Source organism: Helianthus annuus, chromosome 10 (genome assembly GCF_002127325.2).
Source record: "Helianthus annuus cultivar XRQ/B chromosome 10, HanXRQr2.0-SUNRISE, whole genome shotgun sequence".
Lineage (NCBI taxonomy): Eukaryota > Viridiplantae > Streptophyta > Magnoliopsida > Asterales > Asteraceae > Helianthus > Helianthus annuus.
The window spans coordinates 28,760,118-28,769,098 of NC_035442.2; the positions used below are offsets into that span (position 1 = coordinate 28,760,118).

The 8,981-nt window shown below is 33.6% G+C and overlaps 1 long non-coding RNA gene across 1 annotated transcript; it reads left to right on the forward strand.

The window, feature by feature from the left end:
- The first annotated feature begins 5,152 nt into the window (after positions 1-5,152).
- Positions 5,153-8,415, forward strand: LOC110884330. The gene is made up of 4 exons (XR_002561077.2): positions 5,153-5,466; positions 6,033-6,083; positions 7,099-7,390; positions 8,018-8,415. It is a non-coding gene; the product is annotated as an uncharacterized LOC110884330 (long non-coding RNA).
- Positions 8,416-8,981: the final 566 nt, after the last annotated feature.

Consider the following 8,981-nt stretch of genomic DNA (forward strand, 5'->3'; position numbering starts at 1 on the left):
TTATATATAATATCAAAATATTTATGCATTAAAGACTTATTCCTTGTACTCTTGTGCATATAAAAAAAGGGTAGTTGCACGGTACCTCTGACCGCGGAAGGGATCTCCCTTCCCAGTTCACCACCCGACAAGGATCCCTGGCGGCAAATACCCATAGCCATCAAAGAGGGGTAAGAAACATGTTTCGAACCCGAGACCTCGAGTGTCCTCGGTCCGGATTTAAAGCGGGTGTAGGTGGCCACCAAAGTGGCACTAATGGGAATTGAACTTGGGTCTCCATTGGAGAACCCAAGTCACTCCACCACTAGGCCACTTGTGGTGGTTTCTTGTGCATATAAGACTTGTACTTTGTGTGTAAATGACCAAATTACCGTTGTAGTTAACAAACTTGGTGGATGGAGTTAGAAATTTGGACTCAAATGGTTAAAGAAAATGCTTATGGGGACTCAGGTCGTTAAACTTTTTGCTTTTGGACTCAACTAGTTAAAACCAATAAAACACAAGGACTCAAAAAGTAATTTACCCAAGAATTAATTGCTTGTTAGCATATTTATAGGGAATTAAATATAACTGATATTATTTAGGATACTATCTTATTATTTTCTCTATAATTGGTTGGATGACACGTGACACTTTTTAAATGTTTTCTTACAGTTTGTATGCGAAATGTGGTTTATATTTGATCCTACTCCCTCATCATTGATCATTCCTAACTCTGCATTATTTCACGTATGTAGGAAAATATCTCATAATTGACTACTGAATTGTCACACCCCAACCAATGGCGGAAACATCGGGATGAGACGAAGTGTGAAGATTGCTAGAGACTTCATAACACTATTTGTGTCAATATTTAATAAACCGATTTCATTTCATAAACTAAATTGTCAACAATACAAGGAATTCAAATAACAACAAGTTCAAAATAAATACATAACAACATAATCAAAATTGATACAACATTTAAACCTAAACGTCTATATGTGTATCTAGGCATCAACACTACTTCATTTCATAACATCATCATCATCATCAACCTGTAACATGTTAAAATAAAGTTCAATGCAAAAGCAAAGGCGAGTACACAAGGTTTAAATAGTATAGCATAAGTATAAAGCATTTTACTCGAATCCACATGGCAATTTGTATACAAGGTAACTAGCATGCATAACATTCCGTCTAAACCCAAAGTGTCCACTAGTATTTAGCATCCCTCGCCACAAAAGTGACGAGACCGTATAGTATATTGACTTAACAAACCCCCGTCGGGTGGTGTGCTACTCCCATAGCGCTATAATTGTTAAGCGAGGGTATAACATAGTAATGGCATAAAGCATGTATTATCTAGCATAACAAGTATTATGTATAACAGATTGAGTTCATAAAGCATGTTTATGTGTGTGTAAGTGTAATTTTGTATGGTAACATGTTACAACCCAAAAGTGGTTTAAAATGTAAATGGGTCGAGTGTACTCACGGTTTTGCAAGTCTTGAACTTGAGAATCCGAGAGTGAGTTGGTTGTTGGATTAGCTAGTTGGAGCACCTTGTCCTTCTACACAAAGGAACAAAGTGTATGAGTTTGGGGAAATCGGAAGATTAAGGATTCGAAACTAAAGTGACATGAAAATATTATATCAAAATAATCATCTTCAACACATAACACTTGTATGACACTTGGTAACCACAAGGGTTATAATGATTTCATGAGTTGAACACCCATAAGAATCATAACAAGGTTTAGGTCTTTAGACGATGTTCTACTACTTTGACAAATGAACATGGATTCAACATCAAAGGTTCGAATGTACATAGATATTATTTAGGTTGTATAGTATATATTATTAGGTCCAAATGTTCAAGTATTTCAAGCATGAGGTAGAAGATTACATCTTCATTTAGGTACCTCTAAATGTGTCATAGAAGTCATGTAGGAGGTAGGAAGAACAAGCTTCCATTTACGCACCTCGTATACGTTCACCACTACACTTGTTGTAACAACAAACAAGGAGGGTCATGAACTAAGATTAGTACAAGAATGTAAACAATCTAAGCTATGAGAAATCATCAAGTCATGTGGGGATTTTATGTTGGACAACACAAGGTGTTCCATAATCACTCCTATATCAAGTTTGAAGCTTGAACATGACTTGTGGGTTAAAAACCCTAAACAAAACAGAAAATATTTGAAGTTTAACCTCTGATGTTGTATGTCTCAACTTTGTTTTTAAGCCTAACCAACCATAAGATAGGTTGTAGGCATTAGGACATAGGTTTGAGATGAGTTAGACTCAAGTTTGATAAGTTTAGACAAGCTTTGAAAGAATTTAAAACACAACAGAAAGTTTATGGACATTTTTAAGGCAATTCCGGGTCTGATTTCTCCAAGGAGAGATCAAGGAATCAAACCCAAAGATTATCCAAGCAATTAGAAAGAAGAATCAAGTGATTTGGTTGAGTTTTGAGCAAGTTATGCTCACTTTTGTATGAAGGTATGAGTCTGTCCGAATTCCTGATTTGCAAGAGCTATGAGAGTGATTTTGGAGAGATTAGAGAGTTGTGAAAGTGGAAAATGGCTTGGAAAAGGTGTGTATTTATAGGGGAAGGAGTTAGGGTTGATTGGAGGTGCTTAATGGAGGTTTAGAGGTGATTGGAGAAGGAGAAAACTTGGGATTTCGTGCAAATTCGCGAGCTGATTGAATCCGCTGCCCGCCAGACACCCTTATGGACCGTAAGGGGTCCTTTGCGGTCCGTAAGCCATAGGGCTGGAGACACAGAATTTTAATTCTTGTTTTAATGTCTTGTAACATGTCCCAATGATATAATTTACGTGTTTTATGTCCATTTTAGGGTATTTTAGCATATATAACATGTATCAAGGGTATCTCAAGTATCAAAAGAATAATATTAAGTATAAGACTCGTATGTAATCCCGGTACCAAGTATGTATGTCACGTATTAGGAGATTTCATCGCACGTTTGTAAGTATCGCGACTATGTATCAAATTGTTTCGCCATCAAATGTATAATTATGTATGAAGCATGTATAATATGTATTTAAGAAATGCAAGTTTTCATTCATGATTCAAGTCTCGAGTTTACAATGATTACAAAGAAAGAACGATTACAAGAGTACAAAGTTTTCAAAAATGGAAGTACAAACAAGACTTGCTATAAATGGAAAGTACAAATAAGCAGGGCGTTACATGAATGCATCATCTATTATTGTTGTTATTATTGTTATTGTTATATTATATAAAGTATGTTAGTCTCAGTTGAGACCAAAAATATATATTAATTAAGTTGAAGTTTGTTTCTAACTAGCAATAACAGCCGCACGCGTTGCGGCGCGGTACATCGCAGACATCAAATGGATTAGTCCAAACGTTATGTAATGCGTTAACCATATGAAAACACGCGTTTCGACGTATCTGATTGAACTCAATGTAATCTATATAAGCATTGCAATTGGATCAAACATAAAGTAACTCAAATTTATACCGTACAATTATAACGTATTATATGTGACCCGAGTCATACAGAGAAAATGTAACAGGTATAATGGAAAAAGTTAACACGTATAATCAAAAGAGATGAATTAGAGCTTTTGAAAAAATGGAAAAAAGAAACCACAATTTGACTCCATTCGGTCCGAAACAAAAATTACAAAACATCACATGACTTGTTTCCTAAAAAAGTTTACGTCGAAACATACACCAACTCAAATATATACCGAAACGTACATAAAAATATGCACGTAAAAATGTTTTTTAAACGAAAACGTATTATATTTGACTTAACTCGTTTTCAGAAAAATATGTCGACCCGTAGAGCAAATCGAATTTATACCGGTACGCAGATTAAAATATGCACGTGAAAAATAAAAACAATTGGGTTGAAAGTGAAAAATGCAAAACCTTTTTTTGAAAAGCTCCGAATACTTTTTTGCGACGGGTCTATCAAACAGGAAAAACATGCGAAAAACGTTGAACCCCACACTCATATTGTTGCGTGTTGACTCGCAAAATTTAGAACGAAATGCAAAACGAAAAACTTGCGAAAGATGAAAAGTATGGGAAGACCAAAGTTGAAAATAAAAAAAGTATTGGGGTTAATTTGAAAAGCTTTGGGTTAAAACTAAAAAAGCCAAAGGGGTTAAAATGTGAAAGATAAAAACAATTAGGTTGAAAGTGAAAAATGCAAAAACTTTTTTGAAAAGCTCCCAATACATATGTTACAAATATATAAAGCATAAAAATGTTTTTAATTTATAGTTTGGAAATTTTGCTTTTATGAATACTTTATCAATAATACATGATATCTTACATTCTTAATATTTGCCTCAAGTTTTGCAATTTCCCTAACTTTTAAGATTTGTACCATATTACGAATCTAGTGTAAAGATCAAATACAAATAGCTTTTAACATACAAAATACTCTTAATATAATAAGTGAAGGATAAAAAAAAAAGAAAAAAAAATAATTTTTTCCCTACTACTTAAGAATGATGTTTAATTACAAAATGTAAAAAATTGTGATTTTACAGTAATAGAGTAGTTGTTGTAGATTAACTATAATTACTCTAAAAAATTACATAATTATTACTTTACTAGTGTAAAATCACTATTTTTTATTTTTTATTTTTATTTTTTTGAATTCTAGAACTAAAATACGTGCTTAATAAGATGGGGAAAAAATTTTTCTTTCACTTCTTATGTTAAGGGTATTTTGTTTGTTAAGACTTTAACCATAAGAATCTAATATATTCATAAATTTCACTTAATCACAATTCACACAAGCTGTTTAATTTCAAATACTTATGATCATATTTTGATTTTAAAAGATAAATTTATATCCATGTGTTATAATGGTTGCTCTTGTTAGTTTAGAGGTATTAAACAATATCAAGAATTTCTTCTCAAGTTTGTTGTTGGTTAAAGTTTGGTTAGACCCATGAACATATAGGCACTTCATTCCTCAACCGGTACTAATGTTGCGGTTTAACAAACACTTATCTATTATATATAATAAACATGTTAAATAAGGGCTTATGTGACATTATATAAGAGCAAGGAAAATGATGTGGCATTTGCTAAGACCATCTACATTTTGGTTTTGGCTCCAAAATTCGGGTCATAAAAATTGGTGTATATGGGTTAATGCGGGATCCGTTTCCTTTAATTTTGACCCGACTTCATTTGTACGACATCTGCGTTTCTTTTCCAAAACCCTAGAGAGCCTCCATCTCCATCTCCATCATCATTCTCCATCTCCATTCCAAGCAACTGATCATCTCTTCACATGTCCATATTTATGCGTGGATCATAATCATATCGCCTCTTCTTCCTACGTCTCATTTTCTCTAAAATCTAAATCTTCATCATCGCTTAATCGTCGTTACCACCACAAACTTGGATTATCTTCTTATTTTTGGTGTTGCAGACAACCGAAATAAGCCCTAAGTTAAGGTAACAGATGACTATTTTGAATGTTTCTCTTCTCAGTCTACCTATTTGTGTGAGTAATGTTTCGATGTTATATTTTGGATTGATGTAAAATTTCCATGAAAAATCACTTTGGATAAACACTTTTTTTTTGTTTGTTGTATATATTCCATGATTTTGGCGCACATCCATCTGATTCTTTTTATTGTTAGTGGATACTAAAACTGGTTTTACCCGATCCTAATTTTCATCCAGGTACATAAAGGTATCGTTTTTTTTGCTTTATCTTCTTCCCACCCTAAGCAAACCCTAACTTTTAATTTCTCAATTTTGTTTTCATTTTTTTTGATGAATTTGGTCATGGGTTTTGCTGATTATATTATGGGTTATGGATTTTAAATCAAAAGGTTTGAGAGACCATTGAAGACGCAACAAACAGAAAAAGATATAGGGAAATTTGTTAATGTACAACTTTTACTTCGTGATGTACACGTTCTTATTGAAAAATTGGTCTAAGATTTTCTAAAATGCTTTCTATATGATTGTGATTGTGTTTTATTTTAGATTTCAACTAATTTGATTATGTGCAGGTTGGTGAAATCATGGTAGATTTGAGAAGAAAGGCTTCTCTTTGGTTATGTGTAAGTTCAGCTCTTTACTCTTATGCAAGTTTTTGGTTGAAACACGGAATTCCTTTATCTCGTGGGTCAGTTGTATGAGTTGTGGAATGGCGTTTTCTTATAAATCTAATACATTGATTATGATTTTATTACATGGTTAGAGGATATTCTACTTATGTTAAACACAACAACTGTTTTGAGTTATTTTCTATAGTCACATGCTTACGGTGCTTCATGGACCTGTAAATGGGAATACATATGACTACAAGAAGCAAAAATGTGTTTTTTTTTTTTGCAAGTTAGAGCTGGCATCTAAGTTGCATAGCTGGAAGAATAGTTTGTATCACAAAGGATATATATTGTCTTTTTGTGTTTTTTGAGTTTAACATAAAAGGAAGTTTTATTGTTTCTTTCTTTAGCGTCAGTGGCGGAGCTTAACCAAAAGTTTCGAGGAGGCGTAAAGTGATGGGACCCAATTTTTTTTCCTATCATTATGTTTTGGGTCGGGTCGGGTTGGCTATTCGATTCAAGTCGGGTCAAATAAAAATAGTTTCAAATAAAACAAAGTGTATATTTACCAAACTACCCATCATTTATATACAAAGTTTATAATATTCAGAATATACAATTTAGGAAAAATAATCGGAGGGACGATCTTATATAATTTTAAAATTTTCGAACGAAAAATCCGAACTTATACACTTTTAACTGAAACATTGGGGGTGGGCGAGTGCACCTCCGGGCACCCACTATACTTCGCCCCTGTTTAGCGTTCTTGAGTGTTCTTGAGCTAAAAGGAAAGGAGATAGCTTTTCATGTTCTTGAGTTGCATAGAAATAAAAGTGAGCCCTTCTCATGTAAATATTTGTCTATATATGTCTCTCATATCCTTTAAAGTGGTAGATAACATTTATGATCACCTAATACCCGAGACACAAGATTATAATATATGTGTAATTTTTAGATGATTGTTTAATAATATTTTTCGCTCTTTTCATTCAATGTTACTTTTTTAAACTCGATTATTCTTTTGTAGGTTTCGTTTCGCTACAATTCAAGCCCCAACAGATGGCTCTGGAGCTGCATATCTTACTGCAAGGTCCTTAAATATGAATTTTATTTCATATCAAAATAAAGTGCAGGAGTTCTACAAACCACCATTGGATTGCGTGGGTCTGGATTACCGCTTCGAAAGTTAAAGGTGGAACGGTCATTGGATCTCTTCAGGCTATGAATCGTGTGCTCCTTGCAAAATGGTGGTGGGGATCAAGAACGGAGAAAGGTCGTTTGTGGCAGGAAGTCATTGCAGCTGTACATCATAACATCAGGTCTGACTTTTTTCTTTTTTTTTTTTTGTCATCTAAAGAAACTTTCCATAGAAGTGACCTGTCTATCCCATAGGATATGAATGGTACTTATTAAGTTATTATTTTTCTAATCATATGTCATGGATATGATTTTGGAGCCGGGAGTCTTACTGGAAGTGGCATGTCTATCCCGTAGGATATGAATGGCTCAAATGGGTCAAAGCTTCGAAAGGAGCATTTATAATACATAAACCTCATCATTTATTTAAACCCTTTAGAAAATTTATTGGAATAGTGATTTTTTAATCATATTAGAGCATTAGACATTATCAGGAAATAGATTCATTTACCTTTTTGTACCTGTGAGGTTGTGGTATAAATGAAATTTTGAAAATTGTCCCTTATAAGTTGCAACCTTTCATATAAAAAACTACAAGAATAATACTATTTTTTAAAGTCACATATAATCCCTAAAATGGATGACATTTAACAGGTCTGTTGAATCTTTCAAAATGACAAATGTCACATTAGTCCGCTTTAGCCAGTACCCAAATTACGCATTATCCAACCCGTGAGAGTTGAGACCCGCTCATTTTACTACATCCAACTAAACATCTCATACGTTTTGTTTCCATTTTATTTTTGCAGACTTCATATGAGAATGTTGTATACAGCTACGACATGCGAGCCAATGCCTACAACAAAGGAATCCTTCAGATTTTTGGGGAGATATTTTGCACTAGAATCCCTGCAACAAAAAACAAGTATTAGAGCATATGTCCCAAAAGTACCAGGGATCGGAGGACTCGACTTTGGAGATAGGAGTGACGTTTGTGTCAGGTCGGGTCGTGTCAGACTGTTGTGTGGTGAACTCATGTTCATTAGTTTGGTTTGGGCTGCTGTTGAAAGACGATAAAATACCCAGCTTTATGCAATTTTTGATGCGTTAAAACAACAGTTCTATATCATTTAAATGCTTCATTTTATTATTGTAAAAAAAGCATTCTCATTTCTTTCAAATGCTGTAAAGATAAATGTGTACTTTACATTCTTGCTTTTGTATTTTTTATGACTCTTTACAACAAGAAAAAGTTTAAAAAAACCGAATTAAAAATTTATAGTGGAGAAAAGGGAAGATGATACTTTAGATATTAAAAGTGTTATTTTTATACTTTTATTTATTGTAAAATAAATTTTCCTACCCGGAAAGTTTTCGGGTTATAACCTAGTTAATCATAAGAATAAATGCAGGGCATTTACCTTGTATTTGGGATGATATGGCACTGCATTTTCTTTTTTTTTTTTTTTGAACGGCCGACAAAATGTTATTTTATTCATTGTAGCAAGACGCTACCCACCATACATACATCACCATACATACATACACAATTCAAACCCACCTACAAACAAGATTACAAAATTACATTACAACTAAGCACCAAAGCTAAATCGACTCCATTCTTCCCACGTTATAGATGCCAATTTTGATCGATTCTTGACCCATAAGTATGCCATCGACTTAATCTCATCCAAAAGTTTCATGCAATTCGGAGTAGCCTGTCTAAACGTTACCTCATTCCTTAATTTCCAGATACACCAAAATGCAACCAGA